The 22,174-nt window shown below is 40.7% G+C and overlaps 2 protein-coding genes across 5 annotated transcripts in view; both read right to left on the bottom strand.

Moving 5' to 3' along the window:
• hivep3a (HIVEP zinc finger 3a) overlaps positions 1-18,998 on the bottom strand; it is a 102,530-nt gene extending 83,532 nt beyond the window's left edge. For all 4 annotated transcript variants that reach the window (XR_015516590.2, XR_015516592.2, XM_087295534.2 and 1 more), the window contains exon 1: positions 18,823-18,998. The gene's annotated coding sequence lies outside the window, so the exon portion shown is untranslated. The remainder of the gene's footprint in view (positions 1-18,822) is intronic.
• LOC147839576 (uncharacterized) overlaps positions 1-22,174 on the bottom strand; it is an 846,284-nt gene that overhangs the window by 319,781 nt on the left and 504,329 nt on the right. The window lies entirely within an intron of this gene.

Below are 22,174 nucleotides of genomic sequence, written 5' to 3' on the forward strand. Positions count from 1 at the left end.
CTAAATACTTTCATTAAAACTTAACATGCGAGTGTGCGCGTCTTGTGTGCGATACTTTCAACTGTCATGTGCTCGCCATGTTGCGGCGCCGAGCGGCACATCAGGTGTGCGACTCGCTTCAGAGTCTTATCTCCCATTCCCTTTAGGAGTCAGATGCATCGCACCATGGCACATTTACTACTAACATTGCAGACCAGGGTGAGGATAAAGAACTAGCCTCCTCCATTTGACTTTTTTACTTTCTCTTTACATTATTTTTACTCTTTACTCCTTTACTTTTAAGAAAACGATTTATACGCACTCCTCTGAAGACATTATTAAGTCTCTATATTTAAGTTTTTTTGTTAAGTGCAAAGATTTGTTTCAAAACTATTAAAAAATTTTGTTCTAATTTCCAGCAACATCCAAACACACGTCCTATTCTCCTGCCCCATATGGTGATGCATACATTTCCAAAACCTGACAGGTGGACAACTCTAAACCTGAGGCATGGAGGCAGTGTTTTGTTTTTTACGTTTATGTAGAAAATAATACTTTTTTAAAACATTTTAATCAACTTTTTTTTACACGTAAATATATTTGTCTATTGCTGTACATTCCGTATATATTAAGCATTGTGTAAGTGGTTGAACCCACATAGGCGCTAACACGCTCTGCTCTGGACTTTAGACTTGCTTTTAGATGGTCAATACCGCAGTCTATTTCAGCAACGATGCACCTAAACACACCTCTATTTTTGACCAGCACACCCACGAGTCCACTAAGTGGCACAAATGATTTGCTATTTAAAAAAACATGGTGAAAAACATAAAAATTAGGGTTGTGTTTGTCTGAAAATAGCAACAAATTAAACTATACATGTATGATAGCGTCTTTAATCTTAGACTTGGATCAAGATTTTCTTGATATCACACGTAAAGTTTTTCCTTGCTGTCAAAATGTTAGATTTAGCATGGTTGGTCTGTGCTGATGACAGTTCAAAATGCAGTATTTCAAATAGGGGATATATCCAGTGCATAACAGAAAGGTCATAAGAGGCTTTCTATCTCTGTACCAACAGTTTCTTTGCAGCAATAAAGCAGAAATTCCAGACATTTGTATTTAGGGGAAATTGTAAGTTATCATTCAGCAATGACAGAGCAGGATCTTTGGAAACATCAAGCACAGAATCTTAACATTTTTACTTGAAAACTGCATTCAAACTGCAGCTTTAGTGCTTGTGGTCCTATTCAGATCATACTGGCAGCTCAGAGGAAGACCACAACAGTTTAGGGTGCCATTTGGGATTAGGATTTAGATGCTTGATTAAGACAATGAAGTATCTAAGTGTCTATCAGTCTTCCTTTGAGTTTGCAAATCCATGACATAATGCCATGTTAACTGTCAGGTAGAAGACTTCTCAGAGCTCACTTCAGTGAACACTTGGCAGAAGTGGACACAAAGCATTACAGGTGATTGGCATACTCAAAGGGGCCCTCGTGAACATCCAAATGAAAGCTAAAATGATAAATAGGACACCCTACGGTCTCATAGAATTAATGAACATGTGCATGTGGCAGCCATTGTTAGTCTGTGAGATTGCAAGTGCACATGAAGTATGCCATTGGGGATTAGGCCTACAGCATGTTGGCTGCAAGATATGCTTTGAGGGCACCAAATAGTGTCTCCAACTTAGGCATGCTTTGACTCTGCTTCCACCCCCTGTTTTTGGAATATGCATATGATGGTACAGAAATGTTGTTTAAATTTCAAATACTGTATGCTGGTAAATCAAATTAATGGTAAAATTGCAACACTTGACAGAAGACAGTAGCTGAAATGTCAAAGTTCCTTTAAAGCAAGTCATTTCACTCGGCAGCCATTTTTAAAATGCAAGCTTTTATTTCTTTGAATGGGGAAACATCAATGTAGTAAAGTTCGTTGTTGTGTGGGAAGAAGAAGACAGGGTCGGCGATAGCAGGTAAATAATCTACTTTTATTTTTTATTTATCAATGCACAACACGTGTTGCAGTTCAGGTGTGTGTGTGCTCTCTCCTCCCTCTGGCTGCTCCTTCTCTTCTCCTTAAGAAGGGTGTCTCTCCGGCTCAATCACTAGAACAAACAGGTGTTATTTATTATTTCTGATTGGCCTGCTGATTAGCCGCCAGGCTCTGAGCATGCTCTCCCCCCTCATTGGGTGTTCGATCATGCTTACCTCTCCACATACCCCCACCGCCCGCCTCAGGCCGGGGAGCCGTCCGGCCTGCAGCCCTCCCCCCCCCCGCCCTGGAGAGGAAGTCGGCTACAGCCATCTGTGCCCCCGGTCTGTGGATCACCTTGAATTTAAAAGGCTGTAATGCTAGATACCAACGGGTGATCCGCGCGTTGGTATCCTTCATACGGTGGAGCCACTGGAGAGGAGCATGATCTGAACAGAGGACGAATTCCCTGCCCAGGAGGTAATAGCGAAGAGTGAGAACGGCCCACCTTATCGCCAAACACTCCTTCTCTATGGTGCTGTACTTAGCCTCACTCTTACTGAGTTTGCGGCTAATGTACAGCACCGGCCGTTCTGCTCCTGCCACCTCCTGGGAGAGAACCGCCCCCAGACCCCGATCGGATGCATCCGTCTGTAAAATAAAGGGGAGAGCAAAATCAGGAGCGTGCAATAGCGGCCCCCCGCAAAGTATAGATTTTACCTTTGAGAAGGCCTGTTGGCACTGCTCCGACCATTGGACGGTATCCGGTCCCTCCTTTTTAGTGAGATCGGTCAATGAGCTGACAAGGGCCGAATAATTAGGGACAAAACGCCTATAATATCCTGCCAGTCCCAAAAACTGTCTCACCTCCTTTTTGGTCTTAGGCCTCGGACAGGTTGCAATAGCTGCAGTTTTATCAATTTGAGGCTGCACCTGCCCGTGACCTAAGTGGAAGCCCAGATACCTTACCTCCACCCGCCCAATTGCGCACTTCCGTGGGTTGGCCGTGAGCCCAGCCCGTCTCAGCGCTGACAATACTGCCCTCAGATGTTGCATATGCCGCTGCCAGTCATTACTGTAAATGATGATGTCATCTAAATAAGCAGCGGCATATGCTGCGTGAGGGCCGAGTATTTTATCCATCAGGCGCTGAAACGTCGCCGGTGCCCCGAACAGCCCGAACGGAAGCGTCACAAATTGGTGTAATCCAAACGGCGTAGTGAAGGCTGTTTTTTCGCGGGATATTGGAGATAAGGGGATCTGCCAATATCCCTTTGTTAAATCCAATGTCGAGTAATACCGAGCAGCACCTAACCGGTCGAGCAACTCGTCAATACGCGGCATTGGATAGGCGTCGAATTTCGACACAGCATTGACTTTTCTATAATCCACACAGAATCGGACCGAGCCGTCCGTCTTGGGTACCAAGACAATCGGGCTGGCCCAGTCACTGTGGGATTCTTCTACTACACCCATTTTCAACATATTACTCAATTCTTCCTGAATCACTTTTTTCTTGTGTTCAGGCAGGCGATACGGCCGGGTCCTAACAACCACGCCCGGTTCGGTCTCGATGTGGTGCTGAATCAAATTAGTTCGACCGGGCAGGGGTGAGAACACGTCAGAATACTCACGTTGAAGGTGTCGGATATCGATGAGCTGGCTAGCCGAGAGATGATCGCCCCCTGTGACCAGAGCACCCGGCCGCTGGCGGCCAGTGCTCTCCGGCCCCAGGTCATCTTCATTTGTAACCAGTGTAGCCAGCATCACCTCTTCCGGCTCCCTCCACTGCTTTAGCAGATTAATGTGATATATTTGACGTGAACCAGCCCTATCCGAACGCACTACCTCATAATCGAGATCGCTGACTCGCCGTGTGACCACAAATGGCCCTTGCCACTTAGCGAGTAATTTGGAGCTGGAAGTGGGTAGTAGTACAAGGACTTTATCTCCCTGTGAAAATTTACGTAGTTTAGTGCCCTTATCATAACGCCGGCGTTGGTCATCCTGGGCCTTGAGCAAATTCTCTGTAGAGAGCCGCCCCAGGGTGTGGAGTTTTGCTCGTAGGTCCAGGATATATTGAATTTCATTTTTACTCTGTGAAGGTTCGTCCTCCCAAGCCTCTCTAACAACATCTAAAACCCCACGGGGCTGTCTGCCGTAGAGAAGCTCAAAAGGGGAAAACCCCGTGGAGGCTTGGGGAACCTCCCGCACAGCGAATAATAAGGGCTCTAACCACTTATCCCAATTTTTCGCGTCCTCGTGAACGAATTTACGGATCATTGATTTAAGCGTGCGATTAAATCTTTCCACCAGCCCGTCTGTTTGTGGGTGATAGACGCTGGTGCGAATAGATTTAACGCCCAATAATCCGTAAAGTTCGCGCAATGTGCGTGACATGAACGCAGTGCCTTGATCAGTGAGAATCTCCTTGGGGATTCCCACTCGGGAGATTATACGAAACAGAGCCTCCGCAACACTCTTTGCTGAGATGTTACGGAGCGCTACTGCTTCCGGGTATCGGGTTGCATAATCCACTAGAACTAATGCAAACCGATGCCCGCGTGCGGATCGCTCTAATGGCCCGATGAGATCCATACCAATTCTCTCAAAGGGGATCTCCATAATTGGTAATGGGCGCAAAGGCGCTTTTGGGGTGGCCGGTGGGTTCACCAGCTGACATTCACGGCATGTAGCGCACCATCTGCTGACATCACCGTGAATGCCCGGCCAAAAGAATCGGGTCATGAGGCGATTTAGTGTGGCCGCCTGACCTAAATGTCCGGCCATAGGATTAGAATGAGCCGCCTGGAAAAGCATTTCCCGACGGCTCTTTGGTACTAATAATTGGGTTGTATCCTCTTTTGTCTGAGCGTCTTGGGTCACTCGATACACCCTGTCATTAATTATCGCAAAATACGGATAGGAGAGGGGCCGATCAGGCTGAAGGTTTTGCCCATCTATAACCTGCACTCTTTCGAGTGCATGTTTTAGCGTTTCATCACGCGACTGCTCCAGGGGAAAGTCTTTACACCGGGAAATTCCCAGCCCTTCCCCTGAATCAGTACGCGATGCCACTGCTTGGGATTCCCCCAGCTGAGCGACACGCCCCCCATCTGGCGATTTCTTCTTCCAAGAAACACCCGCACATAAGACTCCTAATAATCTATTAAATCCAGGCCAATTAGTTCCCAGAATTAGCGGGTGTTTGAGGTGCGGGTTAACTGCTACCTCTACGCTATGCTTTTTACCCCGGAATTGAATATCTATCGCCGTTAGCGGGTAGTGAATTACATCCCCGTGCACACACCTTACCCTTACCGTGCGGCTCGTATCCAATGCCGGGTCTTGAAGCAGGCTTTGGTGGATGGAGGTCTGGTTACACCCCGAATCCACCAAAGCTTGATATGTACCCCCTTTCATACTCACAGGTATCCGGTATAGCCCGTCGCGACCGGGGGCGATGGTTGGTGTGGCGGGGACGCGGATCAACGCACTCACCTCCTTTGCGGAGCAACTCTTTAGTGCGCTATCCTCGTGCCCGCAGCGCCAATGCATCGGCCCAGACCTTCCCACTATACCCCCGGGGCCAGCAGGACCAACCGATTGAACCGGAGAGAGACCTGACGCTGTCTTAGAAGCAGCCAGGGGTCGAAACTCCACCCCTCCGTCCTGATAGGCGCACCCCCTCAATGGGACCTGCTGCTGATCCGCCTCTGTGCACTGCTGTCTGGGTGCTGGTGTGGGCGGTCTCCGCAGTCTGGGCCTGGGAACAGGACGGGGGAGAGAGAGAGGCAGAGAAAGAGGGGGAGAAGAGAGAGAAGTTATCTCGCCGACCCTGGACTTCGCCACCAGGTGATCCTCCGCCAGCTGGATGGCCGTCTCCAGATCCTTGGGCCGGTGGCACTGGACCCACTCCGATGTTCGGGAGGGGAGGCGGGCGATGAACTGCTCCAGCACCACGGCATCCATTATCTGAGCGACAGTCCGGCCATCTTGTAGTAGCCATCTGCGGCAGGCATCACGGAGCTGCTGGGCGAACACAAAGGGCCGGCCGCTTTCGGTCCATTCCATCGAACGGAAGAGCTGGCGTTGCTCCTCTGGGTTGCGGCCGGCCCGCTGGAGAATGGCTCGCTTCAGGTCGTTAAACTCCAGGAGATTTTGGGTCGGTAATTGCTGTGCGGCGAGTTGGGCTTCGCCCGACAACAGCGGGATGACTCTTACCGACCACTCGGCCCGTGGCCAGCCACACGCCTCCGCCATCTTCTCAAAGAGGTCCAAGAACGCTTCCGGGTCGTCATGTGGCGCCATTTTGGAAAAATCGATGGGAGGGTGGGCGGCAGATGTCGGAGCGGGCCGGATCTCCTGGGTCAGCAGACTCCGGATTCGCTCGCGGTCCTCCCGCTGGGCCTCCATGAGGACTTGGAATCGTTGTTCTTGGATGTTTCTCATTTCCACCAGCGCATGATGTTGTTGTTGGTGGAGGACCGTGAGGGCCTGGATGGCTTCCGCAAACGGCAGTCTTGACGGAGTGGTCATTCTGGCAGCAAAGTTTCTTCTTCTTCCCGGGTTTCGGCACCACTGTAGTAAAGTTCGTTGTTGTGTGGGAAGAAGAAGACAGGGTCGGCGATAGCAGGTAAATAATCTACTTTTATTTTTTATTTATCAATGCACAACACGTGTTGCAGTTCAGGTGTGTGTGTGCTCTCTCCTCCCTCTGGCTGCTCCTTCTCTTCTCCTTAAGAAGGGTGTCTCTCCGGCTCAATCACTAGAACAAACAGGTGTTATTTATTATTTCTGATTGGCCTGCTGATTAGCCGCCAGGCTCTGAGCATGCTCTCCCCCCTCATTGGGTGTTCGATCATGCTTACCTCTCCACAATCAATTTCTCCAAAACTGTTTGCCACGCTTACATTGACAATTCAAATTTGAAAGCCCCAGTGATATTTAACAACAATTGCCCCATAAATGTTGTTTCTATATGTTAGAATTATCACAAAAAAAGCTCTTTTTCAGGTTATACATGCGCACATGAAGGAAACAAAATTACAATGCCAACCTACTTTATGCCTGTATCTAGAGGATGGGATCAGACATCATTCTGTCAGTCAAACTATATAGCTTCCATAAGAATGATTAACTTATACACAATATCATCCTCTGAATAAAGCAGTGTCCATTTGTACTCAGTTTTCTGAAATGATTTCCAATTTATTCCTGACTTCAAATCTTTTATTTATGCTGAAAAGTCTATTTAATCTAATAACATATGTATATGTCAAAAATAATAGCTTAATTGTTGAATACAATGTTTTAGGAATTACTAGATGTATTGCTCCTTTTCAAGTAGCCTACCAATCTGGTTGATAGTACAGACGATTTTTCAGTGCATTGCTAAATTGGGCTGAACTACAGTTCAAGTCCTAAATCGACAAAGGGTCCACCTCACTGACAGCTACACACAAATGAGACATGGATATTAATTTAACCTTTCTGTAATGCTGTGGCTTGACATAAAAGCTGCGGTATTGACCAACTGTGGAAATGTGGCATATTCCTTGGTCATATTCCAGGGTGAAAATGCCTTTATTTATTTGGCTTAAAAAAGTAAGATGGCTTTACTGTCACAAGAGTTGACCAGCAACTGAACTTAGACCCACCTTGATACAAAGTTTACAGAGTGGTTTTAATCAGGGTCAGATTCTTCATAGTGTTGTTTCAACATTCAACAACAAATCAAACATTCATTTTTAGTCCACAAATTTATGTACAAATGGGAGCACCACTGACCCTAAGGAGAACCTCTCTGTAAAGTCTTCTTCAGAATACCTCAAAACTTACAATGGGAAAGATAAGAACAAATTGTGGTCAATCTGTTGAACCCTTCTTTCATAATTTGAACAAGTAATCTTGGTATCTGGCCATGGAAAACGTCTTCAGACATTGAGAGAAGCTATACACTGCCTCAGTTCAGGGTTAAAAGAATTGTTGTAAATATGACAAACAAGAAACATCATTCACTACAATATATATAATAAAATAGTCCCAAACATTTGATAAGTATTAAGTAATATTCATTATTAAGTTATTATAAATAATGTGTGTTCAGTATTCCATTCGTATTCCTCTGATATTAAAATGGTAACAATAATAGTACAACTCCACTGATATCAGTATTAAATTGATAATTCACCCCAGCATGAAAATTCACTCACTATTTATCACAGTTTATTTCGTCTGTTCACACAAAACAAATAAGGACATTTTGAAGAAATCTTAAGAAACCATTACTTTCCCAAATAGGAAGTACAATTAACTGTTTTGAGGTATTTCAGAACATATTTTCATTGTGTGTTCAATTGAAAAAAAATGGACTCAAATGGGTTTGTGACAAGTAAAGGGTGAGTAAATGATGAAAAAATATTCAGTTATGGGTGAACTATCCCTTTAACTGCTGACATTTTGGGACCATGGTAACCTAAATTCAACATATTTGGCCAACTTGGATTTACCTTGGATTTACTGTAATCTCCTCAAGTTCTAAACTCCAGACAAAGCCAGAGCTTCAGCGAGGTGCGCATCACCAAATATGAGTCATGTTGTCATCACACTCATACACTTATCGAACAGCTCAAGCACTAAAGCAGATTTGGCCCTTGCTTGGCTCTTGTCTGGATAGAATAGGTTTAATTCCTTCTGAACTGTGCCTGTATCAGGTATCAAGAAATCAAACTCCGTATTGGCTCTGATGACACACCTTCAGAGTGCCATTTGGGCTCTGGGCCTATCAGTTTCACAATCGAGGCTTTATTCCTCTGGACTATAACGGCTGAAACTTTAAGTATGATTACAGAGGGATTGTCTTAAATAACCTCAAAGAGAAAAGGCACTGTGAGCTAAATCTTACGCTGGCAGAACACATTTAGCAAAGAGTAGAGCTGAGTTACGAGAGTTACGGGAAGGACAGTTAAGCATCAGGTTTGAGTTTAAGGGAATACTTGGGATTATTTGAGGTAGCCTTTGAGCGATGTAAGAAGGATCTTCGCATTTGGTTACATAATAAGATATCGTTTGCTTTACACACAATTTAGGACTGTCATTTCGAAGGCGGCTTTGGTTCCACATCGTTCTCTGTTACTTTAATGTTGGACTCTGTTGCACATTTAAAGTTTACCAGTCATTTATACTCTTCGGGTATGACTTGGAGGGCAAACTGCAGGTGCAAAGGACTGCAGGCCAACTGCACAAAAAAAGTAGTATGATGCAGACAGAAAATAGGCTGTGTGAGGCAAGATCCTGGTTGTTCTTGAGCAACATTGCACCTTTGCGCTCTTGGGATGTCTCTCAGAAAAAGCGGTGAGATAAATATGGGTACAGGCTTTCCTGGGAGCCACAGGGGAGATTCCTTGAGAAGGTATGGCCTGTCCAATGCAGAGCAAACTGCAAAAAATTCCACTTCTCTATGGAAAGGCTGTCTTATCAGTATGTCAGCATGCCAGGCCATCAGAAACACAAGGAAATGTGCCTTTGTGGGTCCTGCAGGGAAGAACTGATTAAACCACAGCAAATGCCTGGCTAGTAGCTAAATTGGGTCTACTGGGTTTGATTAATAATGAGAATTGATTGGATGGTGCATTAATGATTGTAATTATTTCCACTATTAATTATTATGTGCTTTAATTATTCATGTGACACATGAATTCCTAATTCGAGAGCAAAACTACTTATCTGTAGCAGCAAAAGGCCAATAGTTTGTCTCAAACACACAGGCTGTTTCTCAATATGCGTTCTTCCGCGATCTTGCGTCCCCGTGTTCTTGTGTAACGTCATCATCGACTGCCAAAGTTCAGTTCCAAAACTCAAGAACGCTAGAACGGAGGACACGTGAAAGTTACTGGATGTGTTCTAGCTATCGAGGACGCACCGATGCAGACTTGTTCTCCGAACTCTCTTTCGAAGTCTCAGAAGTCATTGCGACTGGAGATGTGAAGCGCAGAATTTTATATAGATTTATAATTAAAGTCAGAGATATCACTTTTTTCACTCAGGAGTTTCCTAAATGAGACGGTAAGAGTAAGTATTCATTCATTTTCTTTTCGGCTTAGTCCCTTTAATAATCTGGGATCGCCACAGCGGAATTAACCGCCAACAATCCAGCATATGTTTTACGCAGCAGATGCTCTTCCAGCTGCAACCCATCACTGGGAAACATCCATGCACACCCATTCACACACATACACCACAGAAAATTTTAGCACACCCAATTCACCTACAGCACATGTCTTTGGATGGAGGGGGAAACTGGAAAACCTGGAGGAACAAGGGTGTAGAATTGGCATGGACGGAGAGGACATGTGCCCACCAATATCCACTAATTACTGAAATGTCCCTACAAATAATTTAATTAACTCAAAGTCAAGTTTAGCTTAATACTATTAACCAAGGCTGTGCAATTAATCAAAATTCGGTTTCAATTTTGGCCTACATGATTATATAAAAAAATTAATAATAATTGGTAAAAAACAGTTAAATTGCATCACACACATCTCTAAATTCCTCTACATTCATACCTCCTCAAAGCCCGACTGCAGTTAAAATGACATAAATTGACTTTTGCAGCATGGGATAAGATGTTATGTGTATTGTTAAGTGTTTATTTTATATTATTATGTACTTTATTCATGTTTTTAAAAGATTGAAACAGAATTTGTGCTTTTCAATGCTTGCGCAGGGATGTATGTCCTTACCAATGTCAAGAGCATATCTACACCCTTCCGGAGGAAACCCACATGAACACGGGGAGAACATGCAAACTCCACACAAAGATGCCAACTGATCCAACCAAGGCTTGTATCCAGCAACCTTCTTGCTGTGAGGGGATCGTGCTACCCACTGCTTCGCCCCTAAAAGTAAACTTTACCATGAAAATCTTAAAGGCATGAACCAGGGTGTTTGCAGTTAAAACAGTGTGAAGGTCATGTGACCATCAGGAAGAACGTAGCATCTCATTTCTCACAGGATGCTTTCTGTGAGTTTGTACTTCCAAGATGACCTGGCAAGACCAGCCTACACAAGAACACAAGTCCACTTTCTGTGTTCTTAGAATTGAGAAACAGCAACAATTTTATTTTAAGAGCTGTTTAGACCAACATTAAAATGATGTCATCATCTACTCACATTCAAATTATTAAAAAGCCGTTTAACTTTTGAAACAATCTTGGTTTGAAACGGATAGAACTGGATTATCTTTTCATTTCACTGGTTTATTTTTGGCGTACTTGTTGCAGAAACATATTTAAAGAGGACCTAATATGCCCTTTTTTACAAGATGTAACGCAAGTCTCACTTGTCCCCAAAATGAGAAATTTCCACTCGAAATACATTCATCATTTACAGACTATGATGTAATTGCCCATTTTGCATGTTTGTCTCTTTAAATGCAAATGAGCTTTGTTCAATTAAGACGAAGGTTGAGCTTTCATAGTTTGTGTGCATCCAAAAATCACCTGCTTCGAATGTTATCATTCGATTGAATGGGCGGTATCAGTGGTTATTAGCTCATAAATATGAGCCAGTAGGGGCCTTCATCCATCCACATGGTTAATAAGCTATACTAACAGTAAAGACTTCAGATCCAGATCTGTTTTTACATTGCTGTGACGGTTGGGTTTAGTGTTGGGATATGGGGTAGATGTTAATACAATACAATTTATTCGAAAATGTAATAAATTCTCTTTAACTTCCAGCTACAGCCGTAACCTACTGGCCCATATCAGCTGATAACCACTGATAATGCCCATTCAATCCAGTGATAGCAATCCAATCGGCCCGCAAAAATTGCATACATGGAAAACAGTAATCCAATGTAAAAGCACTGAAAAAAAAAAAACAAAAGGCAAAAGTGACCTACTACTTCCTGCTAGATTCTGAAGTGTACATTCAATGGACACTTTACTGTCCCATGAGGCCATAGGAAGGAATTTATGTTTGGAGGTGACACAACTGACACAGATAATCCATGTGATAATAATAACATGGAATATGTTAAATGTCCAAATTCTATTCATACTACTCAAATGCATATTATTATATATAGAGCACACTTTTCCATCGGTGCTTAAAGGTACATTAGGTGATTGTCTTCAGAAACATTTTTTGTTGTGCTGACTGTAAGTCTCTTCACATTCCAATAGTACTAATTAAAGTAAATGATATAAATGTATTTATATGTATTTTTATATTCTGGGTGAGGCATAAGACTTAAAAATGTTCATCCAATTAAAATAGTGTCAGGCCGGCATCTCTCATAAGACCGATAAGTGGATCAAACTGTCAGTCAGCCAATGCAGATTTGAACTAGTGTGTACCTGTTTGTACGCAGCTCTGCCGTTTGTGCATACACATGCTGCTGGTTCTTGAGAGAGAGAGCGGGCACGAGAGAGAGCGAGTGGGAAAAACATGCTGAATCCAAACTTTTTAAAATCCTAAATTAATATTGGAGTTAATTTTGCATGCTGGAGGAAGGACAACACCATGGCTGAAGTATTTCACTTAGACAGGTAATGTTCTGTTTTAAAACTATTTTAGTCACGCAGAGCTGATGTAGATTGAGTTGTTATGAATGGGTTATATGCACAGAAGTGTTGTTCAGCCACTGAAATCTTTCAGTGAAAGACTGATGTGACTATTTTCAGTTTCATAAGGGACCTTTTACAACATCGATAATGTAGATTTTTATTTAGTTTAATAACAAACCATAAGTAAATAGCGCTATTCAGCCTAGCCCGCTTTACTGAGGTGAAGCAGGTTTTATATTCACATTGGTTCATTTTTGAACAATGATGACCTGTGATGTGCTCCCTATATTGTTTACCACTACTCTGAATATTCGGTTAGAAATAGCATGTACGTATGGCTTAGTAATGAGTGTAATTCCTGCACACTCCCAGCCAAGCTTTAGCTCAACAAATGAGAGAGGATTCTGCTGTCATCTTTAAGGTGCGCACACTCGTGTTTTCAGGAGACGGGGCTTTGGACGGCTGGGGAGGGAAGGTGTTTCAGAGATTTATGCTAACAGGCTGCATTGTGGCAGATCACCTACTGCCCCTTTAAGTATGTTCGAAATCAAATGTAGTACCTACAAATATAGCAGATGATTTAGGTTACACCATCGAACTCTCTGATGTAAAGCATTTAAAACAAATTATCGATTTGGCTTTATCATGTCTATCATGCTCACTTGAAAAAAATAGACATGACAGTTCATATTAGGGCTGGGAGATTAGCAAAAATGCAGTCACGATTATTATTTTTTATTTTCAACGATGATGCCTCCAGATATAAAAGTGCATCCTGACAATGACTAAAGCCACAAAAATTAGAGGTTGCATTAAATGCCATTACATATTTTCGGATAATACATTTTTGGTTGCCAAAAATTCAGTACATCTCTGATATCAGCACCAAGTCCAGTCCAAGGCTTATCATTGTTATTGACATAAATTTTATCGCTCTTCGATATGATGTTGTTTATCGGCCCAGCCCTATTTCATATTAATGACAGAAGCATGATATACTATACAGTACCAGTTTCTATACTGTTTATATAAAACAGTGAAAAACCAATTAAATTGGTCAAAATGCTTATAAATGATAAAACATGTACTAAATGTACATGTAAAAAATGTACTAAAGGGATAATTCTTTTACTTGTTCCAAACAAACTAGAAAGATATTTTTAAGAATGCTGGAAATTTGATAAAATTTAAATCAACAGTTTCTGTAAAATATCTTCTTTTGTGTTTGACTTGCAGAGGTTTGACACTACATAAGAGTGAGTAAATGAAAAATTCAAATATTTTAGGGTGAACTATCCTAATTTATGTGACAACATTATTCTTTCATTCATTTTCTTTTTGGCTTAGTCCAGGGGTGTCCAAACTTTTTGGGCCGAGGGCCAGATGCAAAAAAACAAACGTTGTCGCGGGCCAAATTTTACATACATAACTAATCTAATAACTGATTTATTTTATCTTTGCCATGATGACAGTAAATAATATTTGACTAGATATTTTTCAAGACACTTCTATACAGCTTAAAGTTACATTTAAAGGCTTAACTAGGTTAATCAAGTTAACTAGTCAAGTTAAGGTAATTAGGCAAGTTATTTTATAACAATGGTTTGTTCTGAAGACTTAAGGGGCTAATAATTTTGACCTTAAAATGGTTCATAAAAAAATTTAAACCGCTTTTTATTCTAGCCGAAATAAAACAAAAGTCTTTCTCCAAAAGAAAAAATATTATCAGACATACTGTAAAAAATGTCCTTGCTCTGTTAAACATCATTTGGGAAATATTTAAAAAAGAAGAAATAAATCAAAGAGGGGCTAATAATTCAGACTTCAACTGTGTGTAGACAGACAGACAGACAGACAGACAGACAGACAGACAGACAGATAGACAGATAGACAGATAGATAGATAGATAGATAGATAGATAGATAGATAGATAGATAGATAGATAGATAGATAGATAGATCATAACAAGAACTGCTGCTTAATTAAATGCATGTAATAGCGACACCCGGTGGTTATTTATTGAATTACGTTCATTTTTGTATAGCGGGCCAGATTCTATTGATATTTATAAAAAGCCTCGCGGGCCGCCACAAAACTGATCGCGGGCTGCAGATGGCCCGCGGGCCGTAGTTTGGACACGCCTGGCTTAGTCCCTTTATTAATCCAGGGTCCCCACAGAAGGATAAACTGCCTACCTATCCAGCATGTTTTATGCCCTTCCAGCTGCAACTCATCACTGGGAAACATCCACACACACTCATTCACACATACACTACGGACAATTTAGCTTACCTAATTCACCTGTACTGCATGCCTTTGGACTTGTGGGGGTAACTGGAGCACCCGGAAGAAACCCACACGAATACGGGGAGAACATGCAAACTCCATACAGAAACACTAACTGACCAGGCCGAGGCTCGAAGCAGCAACCTTCTTGCTGTGAGGCGAACATGCTACCCACTGCATCACATGACGCTATTATAAATAGAATATAGCTAAAATTCTTTAAGTGAACTTAAATATATAGTGCAACATAAATAAATTAATTTGGAATATATCTTAACAATTTGTGACACTCTGACATGATATCTGGTATTTTTTTGGTCATACTTACATTTAAAGGGCACATATTTTTCAAGATTTAAAAGAAGTCATTTGTGTCTCCAGAATGTGTCTAAAGTTTCAGCTCAAAACACCCATCAGATTATTTATTATACTTTTCAGAATATTGGATTTTCTGCTCTAAACACAATGTAGCTCTTTTTGTTGCCTGTGCCTTTAATGTTAGTTCTTCCCGCCCACCGTTCCCACGTGCCTGTTAGAGTGTGCCTCAATCTCCATCTCGGCTGCGTCAGATAAACAGCACAGTGACATACATGAAGGAAGCAGATCTCTCGTAATATTTGTGGGAAATATTACAGTAAGAGCAGGGCTTTACATTAACACCCGCCAACCCGTCAAATGCGGGTAGATTTTAACTTTGGCGGCTTAGACAGACAATTCCACTAGCCACTTTGGCTGGTTGAAAATAATTGTTAAATTGTAGTTTTCTTAAAAGCAGGGTTCAACAATAAGGATAACCCAACATGCGTGCAAATGTGATCTTAGAATCGAGAAGCAGCACGACTGATAAAAATAATTGTTTTCGCACGAGCAGAAGAAAGCAGGCTAATACCAAATGAGAGGATAATCACTCCAGCTAAAAGCTGATGTGATGTGCGCGACTGTTTAGAACGCATGTGCGCTCCCGTTTCCTTTCGTGAAGCAACCGTGTCTGTCTGGTAACACAACTGTGATCAGTTCTCTTTTAAATAGACTAGGCAAAAAGTTAAGCTAATGCACCCACAGCCCTGCTGCTTTCAGGAGCTCCAAATTTGTCTTTTTGTATGCAGCACCAGTTGCTTTCACTTTGAACAGATTATTAGGTCCAATGTTAACAGTGTGCATGTGATCATCCTTTCATTATCACACAGTATTTTTTTGACCTACTTTCATTTGCTTTCAATTTTGTTAATATGGTTTAATTATCTTTTTTTTTTTTACAATATTGCTTTAATGGGAGATTAACTCCCATTTATGTGTTGCTAACTGGTGGTCCGAGAGACCTTTAGCTAGGACAGACTACTGTGCATAGTTTTAGATACATGACAAAAACTATTTTTAAAAGTCAATTGTTTTCTTTGTTTATTTAAGAAATATTTTGTTAAATAAAAAGTAGATTATACCGCTATATTTTGCTTGTTTTGACACATTCAAAATTTGTGGCTAAGAAATAATCATTGTTTGGTGTGGTCAGAGATAAACTTGGTAAATCCTTCATTTTGAGCTCTGAAAAGTCATGTGAAATAAAAACTAATTGCAATATAACACTGTGAAACCATGACCCATTTGCTCATCCTCTTTGAGTAAACTCATACACGACAAACAAACAAAAAGTGAAATGAATGAGGAGGCATGTGGAGATAATACAAAAACTACTAGCCACAGAGGCCAGTGATCAAAAAAGTTAATGTCAAGCCCTGAGTAAGAGCTTTCCCAATTATTATTTTATGTATTTGTTGTGGAGTTAATTAAATTCTTTATGCAACCCATCGCACACTGTCTTGTTACAAAGTTCAAGCACACGCACACACACACAGCACACACACACAGCATGTGCGTTTAACTTTGCACTGTTTTGGCACGGCAAATGTGACAGATTACACTTTATTATACACTGATGTATAAACATTTGCCATGCTAATGTACAAAATAAACCTGATTTAAGTCCAGATTTAAAATTTAAGGGGTTGAAGCGTCTTTTATAATTGTACTGACATGCGGCTGTGCTGATAAAGTAAAGATGGTTAATGCATTTTAAAAATGTTCTAAACTTGTAAAACTCATTCTTCAATCACATTTAATAATTATTGATGATCACAGCGAGTTTAACAGGAAATTTAAAAAAAAGAGGCTTATTGTGTTTATTTCAAACCAATATGACTGGACACACTGTACCTGCACACAGATCTGTCGAAACAGCTTCCAAAAGTAGATTTTCATCATAGGTACCCTTTAACTAGTGAATAGTATGGGACTGTTTTGTATATGTGTATGTGTGTGTTTTCTCTGCAGCTCCAGCAGTATTAGCCATATGACATTTTAATGATTGAGAACATGTCATTTAAAATCAGATTATACTTTTTCATTATTATTAAAGTATGCCTCTGAATATATAAACAACCCTTAAACACAAGAATGTGAAACATTTTGTAGTGCAGACAGCCTTTACAGATGTATAGGCCTATTGCATGTAAAACACAGGACTGAAAAGTCTGCTAAAAGTACATTATAAAAATAGGTCAAAACCTGTACAGTATCAGAACTGCTGTGTGTTTTTGCTGAAATGATTTATATTTTGACAGCTCAGACGTCCAGGTTTCTCTATGAAAATATTAGTTTTACATTTCATTTTTCAACAGTCTCTCTTTTTCTCATATTCTCATGATTTTAAAATGCGCCTTTGGCTTATTCAGGCAGAATATCTCTGGAAATGACAAAAAAGGTGAACTATAATTAGGCCACATCAACATAAATCACACAAGCTATGGGCTACAGCGTCACATCATCCGAGCGCGAGCGACGCGACAAATTACAACTCATATCGGCGACGCGTATGGCGTTTTAGGGGGCGTTCATACAGAACATTCCGTTGAGAAATAACCGAACAGGGCTCATGGATTGAAAAGCTGAATTATTAGCATTACAGTAAAACGCAGCGTTCATGTCACAATGATCATCCTGTTCGTCTGTTGAGACAAAGTATCAGAATGTGAACGCTCTTTTCGCTTCGACGCTTTTATTGTAGGTTAGTTTAGTCGCCCAGCTTATTGTTTTGTACTGTATTGTTAGCTTGTTAACGCAATAAGGAAACGCAGAACCACCGTTGCTCTCTAATGTAATAAAGACGCGCGTGCTGCCGGACTACCGCGCTGTCGATGTAACAAAGGCGATGAACAAACGCAGCGATGAACTGCTTGTTTGCTTGCTTGATTGACTGATCGTCATTACGAGCTGACATTTTGCATCTTTCCATGATTGACAGGTTCGCAATGACCCCCGTTTAACCCAGTCCCGCATTCGGCGATTATGTAACATTATTGATGATTTCATCGCGCTCTGGACAATGCCGGGAATTCTGTGCGCCTACAACACACTCTTCAGCCCGCTGTTTAAACGGCAAATAAACGTCGACTAGAGGCGCATTAGTTCTAAAATGCATCCGCAATAACCTGCGTTCATCATCTATTATATATGTAATGCTTTCCAAAGAGTCTGGATTTCCTGATGACGCTATAAGCTGCACTTGAAAACCTGAACGGTAGGAAAAGAGCGATGATGTCATTACATTTCAGTTACAGTATATTAACATTTACTCTCGATCACAAAAGAGATTGCGCGTTAATATGGCTATCAAGAGGCCAGCTGTTAAACATAACTGTAGTCTTGCTGAATATATTTAGTGACCTCTTTTACACCACTGACAATGCAACATATACCCACCCTGTGCCTTGGCACCTAGAGTGATGCACCCTAATGAGCTCTTCACTGTAAAAACGCAGAATATATTAATGCAAAAATATAAATCACTCTAAACTCACATTAAAAGATCTTGCGGATTATTATGATTTCTTTCTTTAAATAATATTTGCACACCGCATGGGGCAGACTTGTGTTGTTCGGATGTACTGTACCCTGCAGGACAGATCAGTGTACACAATGAAAGAGATGTCAGAAAGACGTTTACCTGACAGCGTGGCCGTTCCCTCTCCATCTATTATTCCACGAAGAGCCGGACACCCGAATGCTTTGTAGCATTTAGGTCCAGAGAGGCAGATCTGTCGGATGCTGGTACGTCTTTACTGTCGTCCAGCGGCTGGCACAAGCAGAACTGCAATCTCGCGCAGGACACGCTGCTTCGGTGAGCGCAAGCGCCGCGCGCCACGCTTTCCCGCACGAGACCATTGAGCGGCGCGCGCCACGCCCCCTTCACTGAGCTGTCAGTGGCGGTGCAGCACAACTGTCCCGCACACTGCATGATTTCAAATACTTTACAGTGCATTCAAAAATTACTTTTGGTGTTTGTTCAAACAAATAAGCTGAAAGAACCAACACAATCTCGAGTTTTTTGGGGAGTCAGCTTAATTGGTTGTAGGCCTATATGTTCAATCCATTTAAATTTGCAAAAACTAATAAATGACCCTAACTCCTTCTTGTTGTTCCAATAATAAATTAATTGTATGGAAGCCAGTATTTCTTTTGTAAAGTGTAGGTTTTCTATCAAGACCTTAAGTGGGTCATGATAAATAAAAAGAAAGTGGCAATGCAAAAATGCTCCTTGTGCTTTAATTAACCAGTCACTTTTCAGAGCGGTTTTTAAAAACATATATATATATATATATATATATATATATATATATATATATATATATATATATATATATATATATATATATATATATATATATATGCAGTTTATCTTGATAATTTTCTAAACATGAGTTGATTAACACATTGGTGACAAGATATGCATACATGCATTTAAAATGCAAGTAGTGTTTATTTTAATGTTTTATATCCTTTTTCTTTGCCTTTTTATCTTTGTCCCACAGGCTGTTGACTAATAATTCTGTGTCTACTTGAATAACTTTACATAAATCCACTTACAATCACCTGATGGTTTATTAGATGCAATTGGTCAATCATAATTCTGGGGTCTAGTGACTGCTCAAAGTTATTACTGCAAATGTGCAAACCAAGCTTAAACCTGCATGTGGCAATGAGGTAAAAAAAAAAAAAAAGTAAACCTATTACATTAAGAAAAAATATATAAAAATGTATTATTCAAATGGTTAAACCATGAACTGCATCACAGGATTAAACTATCAAATAATATGAAAAAAATTGACTTAATTGACTTAAAGTTCAATTTAAAATAAGAAATTGTTTTGTTGAGACTTGAAATGTTTTTATTATTATTATTATTATTATTATTATTATTATAAATTAAAATAGTATGCATTGTCTATCTACTGCACACAATTGCATGATTTTGATCTTAATTCATAATTCAAATTAAATGAAAATGAGACAATTAAAACATTTATTTGACACCTTTGTTATAATAAAAATCAAAAAGTTAATGCACAGCCTCTTCACATGACCCTCAAGGGCTGCTGGAAGAATTACTGCTATATAACATACATGCAGAAAGTTTTGAGGTCAGATTGGATGAATTTCACATTCTTTAATGATCTATTTGTAAAAAAAAAAAAAAAAAAAAAGTAGTTATATCAAAGCTCTTCATGGAAGAAAAAAAAAGAGCTGAGACAATTAGCACTTATGATCAATTAAAAAATGTTTATGTAGTCAATCCAATACATTGCCGAAGAGTTCGACTTACCAATCTGTTATCTTCCATTTTGTGACATGCATTTAAGAGTAGCATATGTGCAATACGAAAATGCACACACTAATGAAAATGAATAATTGGTATGAAATCTTAGATTCAAATATTTGGACATGGCATCAAAAAAATGAAGGCAGATTTAAATACAAGCGTTAAAATGCATTGTTTATGCAGACTTGACAGAATGGATTTGCTGATAGATTGTTCCTTTATTGTGAAACACATGAGTAAATAACAGTTTAAACTACTTAGTGTTGATTTGATTTTGATATGTAGGCATATCTCTTTGAATATAGATGTAGATCTATAAGCAAGATCAGGATATGTTAAAAATAAGTTTAGAAAGATCAGAATAGTGACCTACATAGATGTAATGATGAAAAAAAAGGAACAGGATCTGGTACCCCTTGGGTTGCTTGAATACATTTACTTTTAAGTGTCATGCTTACAATTTAAACAGTCAATCATGGAGGGCTATGAATGGAATTACTAATAAATCCTGCATTCCAGAAAGTATCAGATATTTCACTAGTAAATTAAAATAAAAAAAGCTATGCATTAATAAATAGTTCATAATACACATACAATGCATTTAAAATGAGTGTTTAATTTTATTTCATACCAACTTTACTCATTGTAGAACACCTCACCACAAAGAGGTGTGTGACCAAGTTATGGAATTTTGTTTTAATAATGTTAAAAAGAAAGAAACCTATGCACAGACAAATCATTAACAATAAGAATCATTATTGCATTCTAAAACAATTTTCAAAGCAAATGCTATTTCAGCCTTTTCCTTGGTGTATTAAGGAGATCCTAAAATGAGCTCCAATGGACAACACAATGAACACCATTAGGAGCAATTACTGTTGTTATGGAGCAGGTGTAAACGGTTGCTGTTTTTCAAGCTACATAACCATGGCAGCCTCCCTACACACCACAGTTGAGTCTCAAAGGCAGGCCAGCTGAACCTTTAATTACCCTGACAGTTAACACACACATCCAGGCAGTGCAATCGGGTCCCGAACCAGTGCATCATCCTCTATTTGAGTCAGTCCCTTAAGAGGAATTTCGATATCGTGAAAAGCCTGTTTTGGGCCTTCAGCTTCCCAAGCCGACATGATGTCAGAAACCTTACTCAAGCAGACAGAGAGACCCACTTTAGACTATGTTGTGGTGTAGTTACTGGTTATATAACAGAATTAGATTTGCCTGCTGCTCCCTGGAGTGCGAGTGTGAGTGTGAGAGTGTGTGTGTACGCATATGTGTGCGCGAATGCACCACTGCACAGACATGAAACCATCAGGAGAAGCGGTGAGATAGACAGGGAGATACCCGCAGTGGGACAGCTAAGGGGCTGAAAGAGAGCACAATTAGTGAGGTCATTGCAAAGTGATGCGATAAGGGAAAAGGATTCCTTGGTGTAGCACCATCAACCACGTCACATAATCAAGCTGTACACTTTAGAAACTCACTATTACATAACCAGTAAACTACTTTTTTTAAGCCAAGACAAACATCCAAATTACAAGGAAAACATCCAAATTACAAGTGTTTATTGTAGTACACTTTATTCTGTAAGGCAGCACCGTGGCACAGTGGGTAGCACTGTTGCCTCACAGCAAGAAGGTCGCTGGTTCGAGCCTCGGCTGGTTCAGTTGGCATTTCTGTGTGGAGTTTGCATGTTCTC

The sequence above is a fragment of the Danio rerio genome, chromosome 19, assembly GCF_052040795.2.
Source record: "Danio rerio strain M-AB ecotype USA chromosome 19, GRCz13ab, whole genome shotgun sequence".
In the NCBI taxonomy this organism is placed as follows: Eukaryota; Metazoa; Chordata; class Actinopteri; order Cypriniformes; family Danionidae; genus Danio; species Danio rerio.